Source organism: Sinocyclocheilus anshuiensis, unplaced genomic scaffold (assembly GCF_001515605.1).
Source record: "Sinocyclocheilus anshuiensis isolate Anshui unplaced genomic scaffold, SAMN03320099.WGS_v1.1 scaffold2125, whole genome shotgun sequence".
Taxonomy (NCBI): Eukaryota; Metazoa; Chordata; class Actinopteri; order Cypriniformes; family Cyprinidae; genus Sinocyclocheilus; species Sinocyclocheilus anshuiensis.
The window spans coordinates 87,824-98,832 of NW_015551130.1; the positions used below are offsets into that span (position 1 = coordinate 87,824).

At 38.4% G+C, this 11,009-nt stretch overlaps 1 pseudogene; it reads left to right on the plus strand.

Annotated features, from left to right (window-relative positions):
* Positions 1–1,704: 1,704 nt before the first annotated feature.
* LOC107663190 (NACHT, LRR and PYD domains-containing protein 12-like) overlaps positions 1,705–11,009 on the plus strand; it is a 47,227-nt pseudogene continuing 37,922 nt past the window's right edge.

An 11,009-nucleotide genomic window follows, 5' to 3' on the forward strand; every position in this document is an offset into this window, starting at 1 on the left:
ATTTAGCATCGCAAAGGCAATGCGATTCACTTTGGAGAAGAAGAAGAAGAATAAACAGAGCAATTCCAATATGGTCCTCGCTCCATCAGTTCTCAGGCCCTAATAATAGTAATAATAATAATTCTTAGAAGAACAATAGGGCGCTGCGCCCCTAGTGGCTTGGGCCCTAAATAAAGCTGCAAGCAGCGATGACAGCCAGGCAAATCTACCATAAGTTTACGTAGTTAATGTGCATTAATATGCATTTCCATCCATGCCATGTTTTCTGGAGCAGGTGTTCAAACAGGCTGATGAATAATGAGCTCTTTGCTGGGCTCCATCCAGATTTTAATATAAAGTATGCTGATATACAGCGGTCTCAAATCTACCATTGACCGCTTTCATCCCAAACATCACATACCAGCACGTTTCTAAAACTGTCTTGATATTTTTTTGCGACTTAATCGTTCAGTTTTGTCAGCCCTGAAATTAAAAAGAGTTTCAAATAGTTTGTGTAGGTATTGGACCTTGTTCATGTAAAAGTGTGCAAATCTGCACACTAGCATTTGTGTTCCACACAAGAGACGAAACATGAGTGTAAGTGAATGTTACTATAAACACTACTTTCAATTTTGAATAAAAACAATAGAAGTCAATGTCAAATCTCAAAGACACAAAAAACAACATATTTGTTTGACTGGCTGCAGTCTGCAGGGTTGTCTTCTGCAGGAAGCTCTGCAGAGAAAACCCCACATTTGTTTTTGAGAAAAAAAAAGTGTAAAAAGGAAACGCAGTGCTTGCGTTCAACAAGCTGTCAGTTCAGACGAAGAGAAAGATACATCACTAAATATTGTCATTATTCAAGGTAAGTTAGCAAATATTTTTAAGTTAGTAGTCAGTGTTCTATTTTCCAGTAATCATAGCAGATTCATGCACCACAACTAATGACAGAAATGCAATTTAAAAAGTTTCTCAACCAAATTCATGTTACTGTTTCCTTTTCTTTTGTCATTAAATACACAGACTGATTCAACATTACAAAATTACTTAATTTTACTGATTCTTGTTATTACTGTGCAGTCTCTCTTTTTTTTTTTTTTTGCAGAAATGGAACAAAAACACAAAAATCAAAATCAAATGTTTTCTGTGAATGTCTTTAGATATCTCAAAAGAAGAATATGATGCATTCAGTGTTTATCTATCAGTAAATATTTGTAAAGTAATGTTTGGTATATTCAATATATATATATATATTTTTTTATTCTGATCTGAAATGTGAAAGTCAAGACAAGACTAGGACAAAAATTAAAATCACTTTCTCATACTTGAGTGGTATTAAGAGCAGGACCATAAAGCATGAAGTCTGACGAAACTCAATCTCACGTCACTAGCATTGAGCTGAATCGCTCAAACCAAAGTAATTGAATAATTAATTATTTGTAAAAATTTTTTTTTTTTTTATTATTTTAAATACTTTGTTATAGCTGAAACTCAATCTCACGTCACTAGCATTGAGCTGAATCGCTCAAACCAAAGTAATTGAATAATTAATTATTTGTAAAATTTTTTTTTTTTTTAATTATTTTAAATACTTTGTTATAGCCATTACAAGTTTAGAAAATGATTTTTCAGTGTCATTTAATTGTGCACATTTGTTTGTCGGCATAGATCCCTGCAAAAAAAGTGCAACGTTTTGAAAACAACTTCTCCAGCATTCTATGAAGAATGATGGCGTCTGTTTCAGAGCTGCTTTATAATACTCTAGATGACCTGCTAGAAGACGATCTGAAGAGATTTAGGCGTCTTATAAAAGACGATAAGAAAATTAGAGCCGGTAACCTGGAGAATGCTGCTGTCACTGACATAGTGGATCTGATGCTGGAGATGATGAAGCTGTGAAGATCACACTGAACAACCTGAGGAAGATTAACCAGAACCAGCTGGCTGAAGACTTACAGGAGAATTCAGAAGGTTAAAAACAATACTGATCACCAGTGTTGTGTTACTTTTAACTTTGTGGTTGGGGTAATTTCCAGAAAGTTTTGCTGTAGTTGTGTGATTACCATTAATAACACAGACAGCAGCAGGAAAGGTTGCTGCCATTTACAGTAGACCTACAGTAATGCGTGGATCCAGTGTTTTCACCCCAAACAGTTTGTTCACTTAAGACATAACTGACAGTGTTTATTTGAATATTTGCCAAGACAGACATTTTGACAATAATGTATGTATTAGACTGTTCAAGTGCCTAGAAAGAAAACACAATTCGGTGCTCGCGTGCTGACAGGCTGCAAGCGCACAGAACTCCACAGTTATGACTGACTGTATTATGTTCTCTCTCGCAGTATACAGCGCTTTGAATGACTCTTTTTAATACTATCAAGCACATCATACTTTTAAATTGGGAATTCATCCGTGTTTCTTAATCGCTGTAACATTTCAAAAACTTGAAACTGTACCGGCCACTGAAAGCTGTGCAGATACAGGCCAGCTTACAGACACTTACATCATCATTCCAGCCCAGTCATATAAAACAACAATCACTTTTGCTTACTTCATTTCACTCGTGTCCAACAGCTGTCACCTGTATCTCAATCACTGTCAGCCACAGGTCTGTCTGTCGCAGATGTTTGCTTCTGCTTCAGTCAACAGTAGACTTTCTTTCGTGATCCAGAATTTTATCACAAGAACTACAAAACAATTCACCCCCACTCTTGTGTAATACATTAGGATATTGTTTTGCTTTGCCTGTGGCATTTATGTGAGATGCAGGTATGAAAGATTTGCTTTCTTTATATAATTTCATGCATGACATCAGATGCACAACATCTGTATCCTTGTGAAAAGAATGCATTACAATTTTAATTAAATTAGGGATAATTTTCTGTATTTGATTTTTGTATTTTGTGGTGAAATGGCGAATAATGATGCAGGATCGCAATAAAATGCGACATTAACATTCATTCATTCATTAACATTAACATGTAAACATTCCTCAGAGAACTGGTTCATTTTCACATGATAGCATCACACAGATTTATCAGCTGCACATCCATGATGTGAATCTCCCATTACAGCACATCCCAATGGTGCTCTATTGGATTGAGATCTGTTAAGGACATCTGAGTATCCACCTTATTTTTCCCGTAAGAGCAGAGCATTTGTAAATTTAATGTGTCTGGCTTCCGGTGTCATCCGCTTCCAGGTATTTTTTAGCTGTACAAACAGCTTGTTTTGCAGCTTGATATTTCAAACTGGTGTATCTTACCATATTATGTTAATGTATTATCTCAATTATCAACGCACTGGTTAGTAGTGCCACCGTTTTACCGTTTACTGCACTTCTCGTTATTTCCCTATGGCGGCTAGTGAACCGGAAGTCTTGCACATTCACCGAAAACAGCTTACTTCCACGTTGAACAATAAGGTGCATAGTGAACTCACTGTCATGTTCAAGAAACCAGTTTGAGATGATCTGAGTTTTGTGACAACATGCGTTGCCCTGCTGGAAAGTAGCCATCACAAAATAGGTACACCGTGGACATAAATAGATAGACTGTCAGCAACAGTACTCGGGTAGGCTGAGGTGATAAAACAATGCTCAATTAGTACTAAGGGGCCCAAAGTGTCCAAGAAAATATAAACCTCATACCATTAAACCACCAGCAGCCTGAACCGTTGATACAAGGCAGGATGAATCCATGCTTTCATATTGTTTATACCAAATTCTCACTGGATTTTTTTTTTTGTTTTAGTTTTTTTTCTGACCATTCTCTGTAAACCCTAAATGGTTGTGTGTGAGAATCCCAGTATGTCAGTAGTTTCTTAAAATACTCAGACCAGCCAGTCTGGCAACAACAACTGTGCCAAGTCACTTAAATGACCTTTCTTCCTCATTCTGATGCTTGGTTTAAACTCATCTTGACCACGTCTACATGCCTAAATGCGCTGAGTTGCTGCCATGTGATTGGCTGATTAGATATTTGCGTTAATGAGCAGTTGAACTGGTGTAATAAAGTAGCTTGTGAATGTGTATTAAAGTTACTGTTCAAGTTACAATCTATATAATTTTAGTTCTACATTTTCTCCCATTATTTCTCTCTCTCTTTACAGTGCAAAAATCATTAGCTGGAGCTGAGAAACACACAGAAAAACAAGGTTAACCAGTTTAAGTCACATCCTCACAGTGGGCTCAGAAATGATTTTAGCATGTTTGATGTACAGTATATTGATCTTAGTATGGGAGGAGTTGCTTTCTGTACTATGTATTTAAAAACTATATGTCTGTCCTAGTTAATTTTGACAATCATGCTAATAGTTCGGTTTCTAGTGTTGTTTTGTTCCCAACATTTCCAGTTAATTTGAACATTTTTTTTCATAACAGAATATTTTGGGCTGCAAAACTTCTTGAAAACTCACAAAACGAACATGAGGGAGAAAGTAGAATACATTTTCAAGGGTATAAATGGAAAGGAAGCACATCTCAAGGATGTTTACACAGAGCTCTTCGTTACCGAGGGGGACATTAAAGAAGTCAATTGTGAACATGAGGTTTTGCAGATTGATGATTCTTTTAAAATCTTTAAATCACAGGACAGACCAATCAAATGCAATGATGTATTCAGTCGGAACAGAAATAAGAAGAAAAAGATTGTGCTGACCAAAGGCATCGCTGGCATTGGAAAAACAGTCTCCGTACACAAGTTAATTCTGGACTGGGCTGAAGAAGAAGCCAATGTTGATATAAACTGTCTGTTTCTGCTTCCATTCCGCAAAATTAACTGCATTAAAGACAAAGAGATTAGTCTGCATGAGTTTCTACAGAAATTTAATCCTGAACTGAACGACCTGGAAACAGCAAAGATAAATAAGCTGTATAGTTGTAAGCTTGCATTTATCTTTGATGGACTGGACGAGAGTCAACTGCCTTTGGATTTTGACAGTGGAATGGTGACGAGTGTTTGAGGAGCGATCATCTGTAGACCAGCTGGTTGCAAGTCTGGTGAACGGGACTCTGCTTCCATCAGCTCTCATCTGGATTACATCACGACCAGCAGCAGCCAATCAGATCTCTCCTGAGTATGTAGGGCTGTTCACTGAGGTGCGAGGATTCACTGACCAGCAGAAGGAGGTGTTCTTCGGAATGAGGGTCACAGATGAGACAAGCCTCCAGACTGATCTCACACATTAAGAAATCTCACAGCCTCTATATCATGTGCTACATTCCAGTGTTTTGTAAGATCACAGCCACTGTTCTTCAAGACACCCTCATTGGAAACAATGCGGAGACCATCAATACAACACTCACCGAAATGTACATCCACTTCCTGCTAATATAGATGAACATGAAGAGCCAGAAGCATGACAGAAAAAAAGAAAGAGACTTCACCAAGCTCTTAAATTCCAATAAAGAAATGATTCTGAAATTAGCCAAGCTAGCGTTTGAGCAACTAAAGAATAAAAACTTTGTGTTCTATGAGAAAGATCTGGAAGCATGTGGTATTAATGTGAGTGAAGACTTTGAGTCCACAGGAATGCTTACTGAGATCTTTCAGCAAGAAGCCGGACTTCATGAGATGAAGGTCTTCTGCTTTGTGCATCTGAGTGTTCAAGAGTTTCTCGCTGCAGTGCACATGTTCCTCTGCTACCTGGACAAGAACATGGAGGAGCTTCAGTTTTTCTTTGAAGAGAAACAAAGCAGAGTCTGGGACAAATATCTGGTTCTCCTTCAGTCTAGAAGACACGCACTCTCCAAAAATATTCCTTTGCATGATTTACTAAAGAAGGTTATTGAGAAAGCAATGCAGAGTCAGAAGGGACATTTTGACCTGTTTTTGCGGTTTCTGATGGGCATTTCATTAGAATCCAATCAGAAAATGCTCAGAGACCTGTTCACACACCCTGAGGACAGCAAGGACAGCATCACAAAAACAACTCAACACATTACAGAACTATTACAAAGCCAGGACATCTCCCCTGAAACCTCAGTAAACCTGTTTTACTGCTTACTGGAGCTCAATGACAATTCATTATATATGGAAATCCTGAGCTACCTCCAAACTAATCCACAAAGAAACCTCACACCTTCCATGTGCTCATTGATGGCCTGTGTACTGATGATGTCAGGGGAGGTGGTGGATGAGCTCAACCTGAGGAAGCAGACAAGTGAAGGTTACACAAGGCTTCTGCCTGCTGTGAGATGCTGTAGAAAAGCCAAGTAAACAACTTGTAGACAGCTGTTTATTCTAGGGGGACCATATTTTAGTTTCCAAAACAAGGACAGTGGAGTGGGGTGGGGGGACGGGGTTAAAGTAGACCCCAAAGTAGCGCAATTACCATATCAAAACTCAAAATATGTCATTTCCATACCTAAAATACATATTTTACAGTCACCATTTTACAGATTGATCTTAAACACAGCTAAAAGGCTTCCTACCAGTGGCCATCCTTCACAAAACTTAAAGGGTTAGTTCACCCAAAAATGAAAATTAGCCTGTTGTACTCACTCTCAAGGCATCCTAGGTGTATGTGACTTTCTTCTTTCAGACGAATCCAATCAGAGTTATATTAAAAATTGTCCTGGCACTTCTAAGCTCTATCATTGCAGTCAGCGGGTGTTTCTGTTACACAGTCCAAAACACGTCAAATAAACAAAACAAACCACCGGTCACGAATTAGACGAACAAAACGAGGATTTGTAAAGAAAAATGTCAGAGGATTTCGATATAAGCCAAGAGGAGACTGGTTTTCCTTTGCTAAAGTAAGGAAACTTTGCTTCCTTTGCTCCTGTAAACAAACGTTGGTTTTCGCGAGACTCTCGCTTCGCTGCGCCGGTGTCCTACGACATCCACCAGAAAGGCAGTCTCTTGTGAACGCGCGTACGACAGGAAGTGAAAGTTACACAAAACTGTTTATAAAGTTATAAATATGGATATTTTTCTTATGAAGACTCATGGATTCGCTACAGGAGGCCTTTATTCACGCCCCGGGGAGCTGTGTGAGGCACGTTTTTTATAGATTCGGTTAGGGTTTTTTATAGAAACAGCCACTGACTGCAATGATAGAGCTTAGAAGAGCTAGGACAATTTTAAATATTACTCCGGTTGGATTCGTCTGAAAGAAGAAAGTCACATACACCTAGGATGGCTTGAGGGTGAGTAAAACATGGACTAATTATCATTGTTGGGTGAACCAACCCTTTAACATCTACCACAGTTTATCATAGGTAGAGTGCAAAATGTTTCAATACAAGCATTTCAGTCAAATGTAATTTATTAAATATTTCAAACCTTTAACCCACAGAAGAAAATCAACCCGCCGCAACAGTTTAAAATCAGTCCAATTCCGTGGAAAAAATGCGCATTTGGCAATCCTGCATCCAACATGAGCTGCATCCAAAGTGATATATTGATAGCAGCTACCTGATGCACCAACATTATATTCAGTATTAGAATGTTTGCGGGAGCAGGCGGTAATAGTCAGAAAATCAGCGGGATGAAAAAAAAAGCTCCTGCGCAGGGCTTTAATAAAAAATGTACACAATGAATTATATAAAGCAAAAGCCAAATCCCGGACATTTTGGGCGATTTAGAATTCCCGGCCGGATGCAGTTTTTTAGTTCCAAAAAGAGGACATGTCTGGGGAAAACAGGACATATGGTCACCCTATTTAATCAAAATTTGTAGCTTTTAAATTAAATTTCAGAGTAAATTGCAATGTGAAATATCTTGTTTGTACTGATTTGGGAGGTGAAAATCTGGTTTTGGTTCAATAGCTTTACATAGTAAAGCTATTACAAAAACATAAACATAGTAATTTTATAGAATTTTTTACATACTGGTAAAAAATGTATAGCCTGAATGCACTGTAAGTCGCTTTGGATAAAAGCGTCTGCTAAATGCATAAATTTAATTTAATTTAATTTAATTTATAGAAATACATTTGAAAGTTTTTACTGATTTCACTTGTCTGGCATTGACAATAGTTTAAGCATACATCACAGTCTTATATTTTTTCTAGATATAAAATAATATTTTATATCAAATATTAACAAAGAACATGGCATAACCTATCAAACAACACTGTTCATACAAAATAAACACACAAAGGCTGTGTGCCTAATTGGGGTGGTCGTGACCTAATAATTAGAGAGTCGGACTTGTAACCCAAAGGTTGCAGGTTCGAGTCTCGGGACTGGCAGGGCTTGTAGGTGGGGGGAGGGAATGACCAGTGCTCTCTTATGGCGCTTTTCCACTGTGTGGTACGGCATGGTACGGCACGGTACGGTTCACTTTTGGGGGGTTTTCCACTGGGTACAGTTTGAGATTAAGATGCTTTTTTGATTTAAGATGCTTGTTGATTTGATGCACATAATGTATCATCACCAGGGCTTGACATTAACTTTTTTGCTCGTCAGCCACTGTGGCTAGTGGTTTTCCAAATTTACTAGCCACTCAACATTTTCACTGGCCACAGTTTTGTTGTTGGTAAATTACATTTTATATGACTTAATACTGCATACAAAACTTTATTTAAATTGATTTCCAGGTCATTTTTGGCCTAAATGCATGCATCATCTTTCATACCAAATTCTTACATTTTATTAATAATTTCACTTAATATAATAAAACATAGGGCTGTTACCAATCAAATTAAATCAGTATCAACAAAACTGATCTTTTCACTGCAGAAGAAACAGAAGTGAATGAAGTGCATTCAGATGCATTTACACAGACAGTTCAATGTAAATTAAATGTAGCATGAATGCATTTAGACTGCAAAATTATAACAGCATAAATAATGTTCTGAGATTGGTGTTTTAAAATAGTTTTTTTAGATATACAATTATGAAATGTGGAAAAAAAAAATTCCAAAGATAAGCTACTATGAAAGTAAATCGCCAGTAGGTGGCAGCAAGTGACTGTCTTAATGAATGAGTCATTGAAGCATGCCTTCAAACGATTCGTTCAGACGGCTGATTCGTTCAAGAATGAAGCAAGTGTCTTGTCTTTATGACTGGACCACTGAATCAATGACTCCAGTGATTCAAAATGATGCACGACTGCTCTGCTGTGATCTTTTTTTGGAATTATTTTCATTAACCAAATCAAGCAAAAACAGTCAACGTTGACAATATATCCTTTCAATAAATTAAAATTCCAATATTCAACTAAAATGTATATTAACTAGGCTTCTCGTTTTAACTCTTGTATAAAATGTAAAATTTGCAATCGTGGTTTTCAGGGAAATCTTCACTCTCTTGGTCGTGTTATGTTGCTTAAGTAGGCTGTATGTTATAAATATAAAAACTAAGTTACATTTGTATGTTTCCTATGTGTGCTGTTGTGTTCATTTGTTTTAATTTCTCCACGAGAATTTCTCACAGACAGGCTGCATTAGCCTCAACTGGTGTGACCTTGTTACTGTTGATTATCCATTATCAATCGCTGTTTACACGGAGTGTAATAAACAATAAATGAATCATTCTCGCCGAAATTTCGGTGCTTTCCTAATTAGATGTTTTAATCAGAATAGTTGTCTGGTCTGGCAAGTAAAATTTCTCTTCTTTCACTTGCTCCTTCAAAAATCCATTTGTCCCAGACAAGCATTATGTCGAGCTCTGTTACTGTATGTAGAATTCAACCCGCCAAAGTGGCTAGTGGGAGTGACTGTGTTACCCGCCACAGATGAAATCCACCCGCATTTGGCAGGTGTTAATGTCAAGCCCTGATCATCACAATGAAACAATATGTAATTATCATTTATAAAGCAGATAGCTCTGGTCCTTTATTATGATTGGTTGAGCTGTGTTTGAAGCCATTGTAGAATACTCCGTAAACACACACCCATGACCTCATTAATATCACTGTGCTGTTGCACCTGTTGTGTGTCGCTGTGTCTGTGTGTTGCTTGGCAACCATTCTGAAAAACATTGCTGAAAAACTTAGTGGAAGGATTATTATTTGTTATCAATAAATAATAGTTGCTCTGTGTTTATTTTATGAAACCTGGCCAGCTATATGTAGTTATCATTATATAAAAGCAATCAGCCCTCATGAAGCTAACTAATGTTCTAGGTGGGTTTTTCACTGCATCGTGTCCAACAATGTCCCTATTGTCACGGCGCGGTCAGGAAAACACACCGTGTAAACAAAGGGTCTGGGTCCAAATGCAGGTTTATTTGACTGCAGGGGAAAACAAAAATGTTGCCGACAGAGAGAGAGAAACTAAATATGTGGTAAGCGGTGCAAACAACAATAGCAGGAGAAGAAGCCATTACTCACCGTGATTGAAGAATGATTCTGACTTACCACTGTTGTTTGACGAACTCGTGAAAAAAATGGCACGAGAGAGAAAAGAAACGGAGCGAGAAAAAAGAAAAAAAAGAAAAGAAAAGAAAACAGCAATAGACGCGAATGGAAACGCGAATGACAAGCTAACCGGCTAACGAATGCTAACGCGCTGCACTTGCAGTTTTAGAATAAAAGCGAACGATCAAATTAATCAGATTAGTTTGATAGATAATATCAGAAATGGTGGGAATTAAGTTATATTTTACTCACCCCTTCCGCAGCGCTTGTCCTGAGCGGCTGCTGAGTGATTCTGCTGGGCTGTCTTATGGCAGTCCCAGCATGTCATTCGGTGTGCCGCCAGGGGATCAGATGTCGATTGATCAAAACAGATCAAAAAGGTAAAAAACAGAAAACAGAAAACAAACAGAGCTAAGACTCTGAGACACGGGCTTAGAACACAAACAGACACCGCCGCCTCGGGGGCACTGGGAGCGGGCACCGCCGCCTCGGGACATCGTGAGCGGGCACCGCCGCCTCGGGAACATCGTGAGCACCAGGAACGGGCGAGAGGTACTGGGTGCCGCCGACGAGGCCTCTGACGACCCTGGGATAGCCGCCTTGGGAGAACTGTGAGCAGGCTCTGCAGCCAACTCCATCCTGACGGTTGATATGGGAAACAGGGATATGACACAAAATCGGCAACTTAGTGCTTGCATCAGTCCAGGTAACAACAATAAC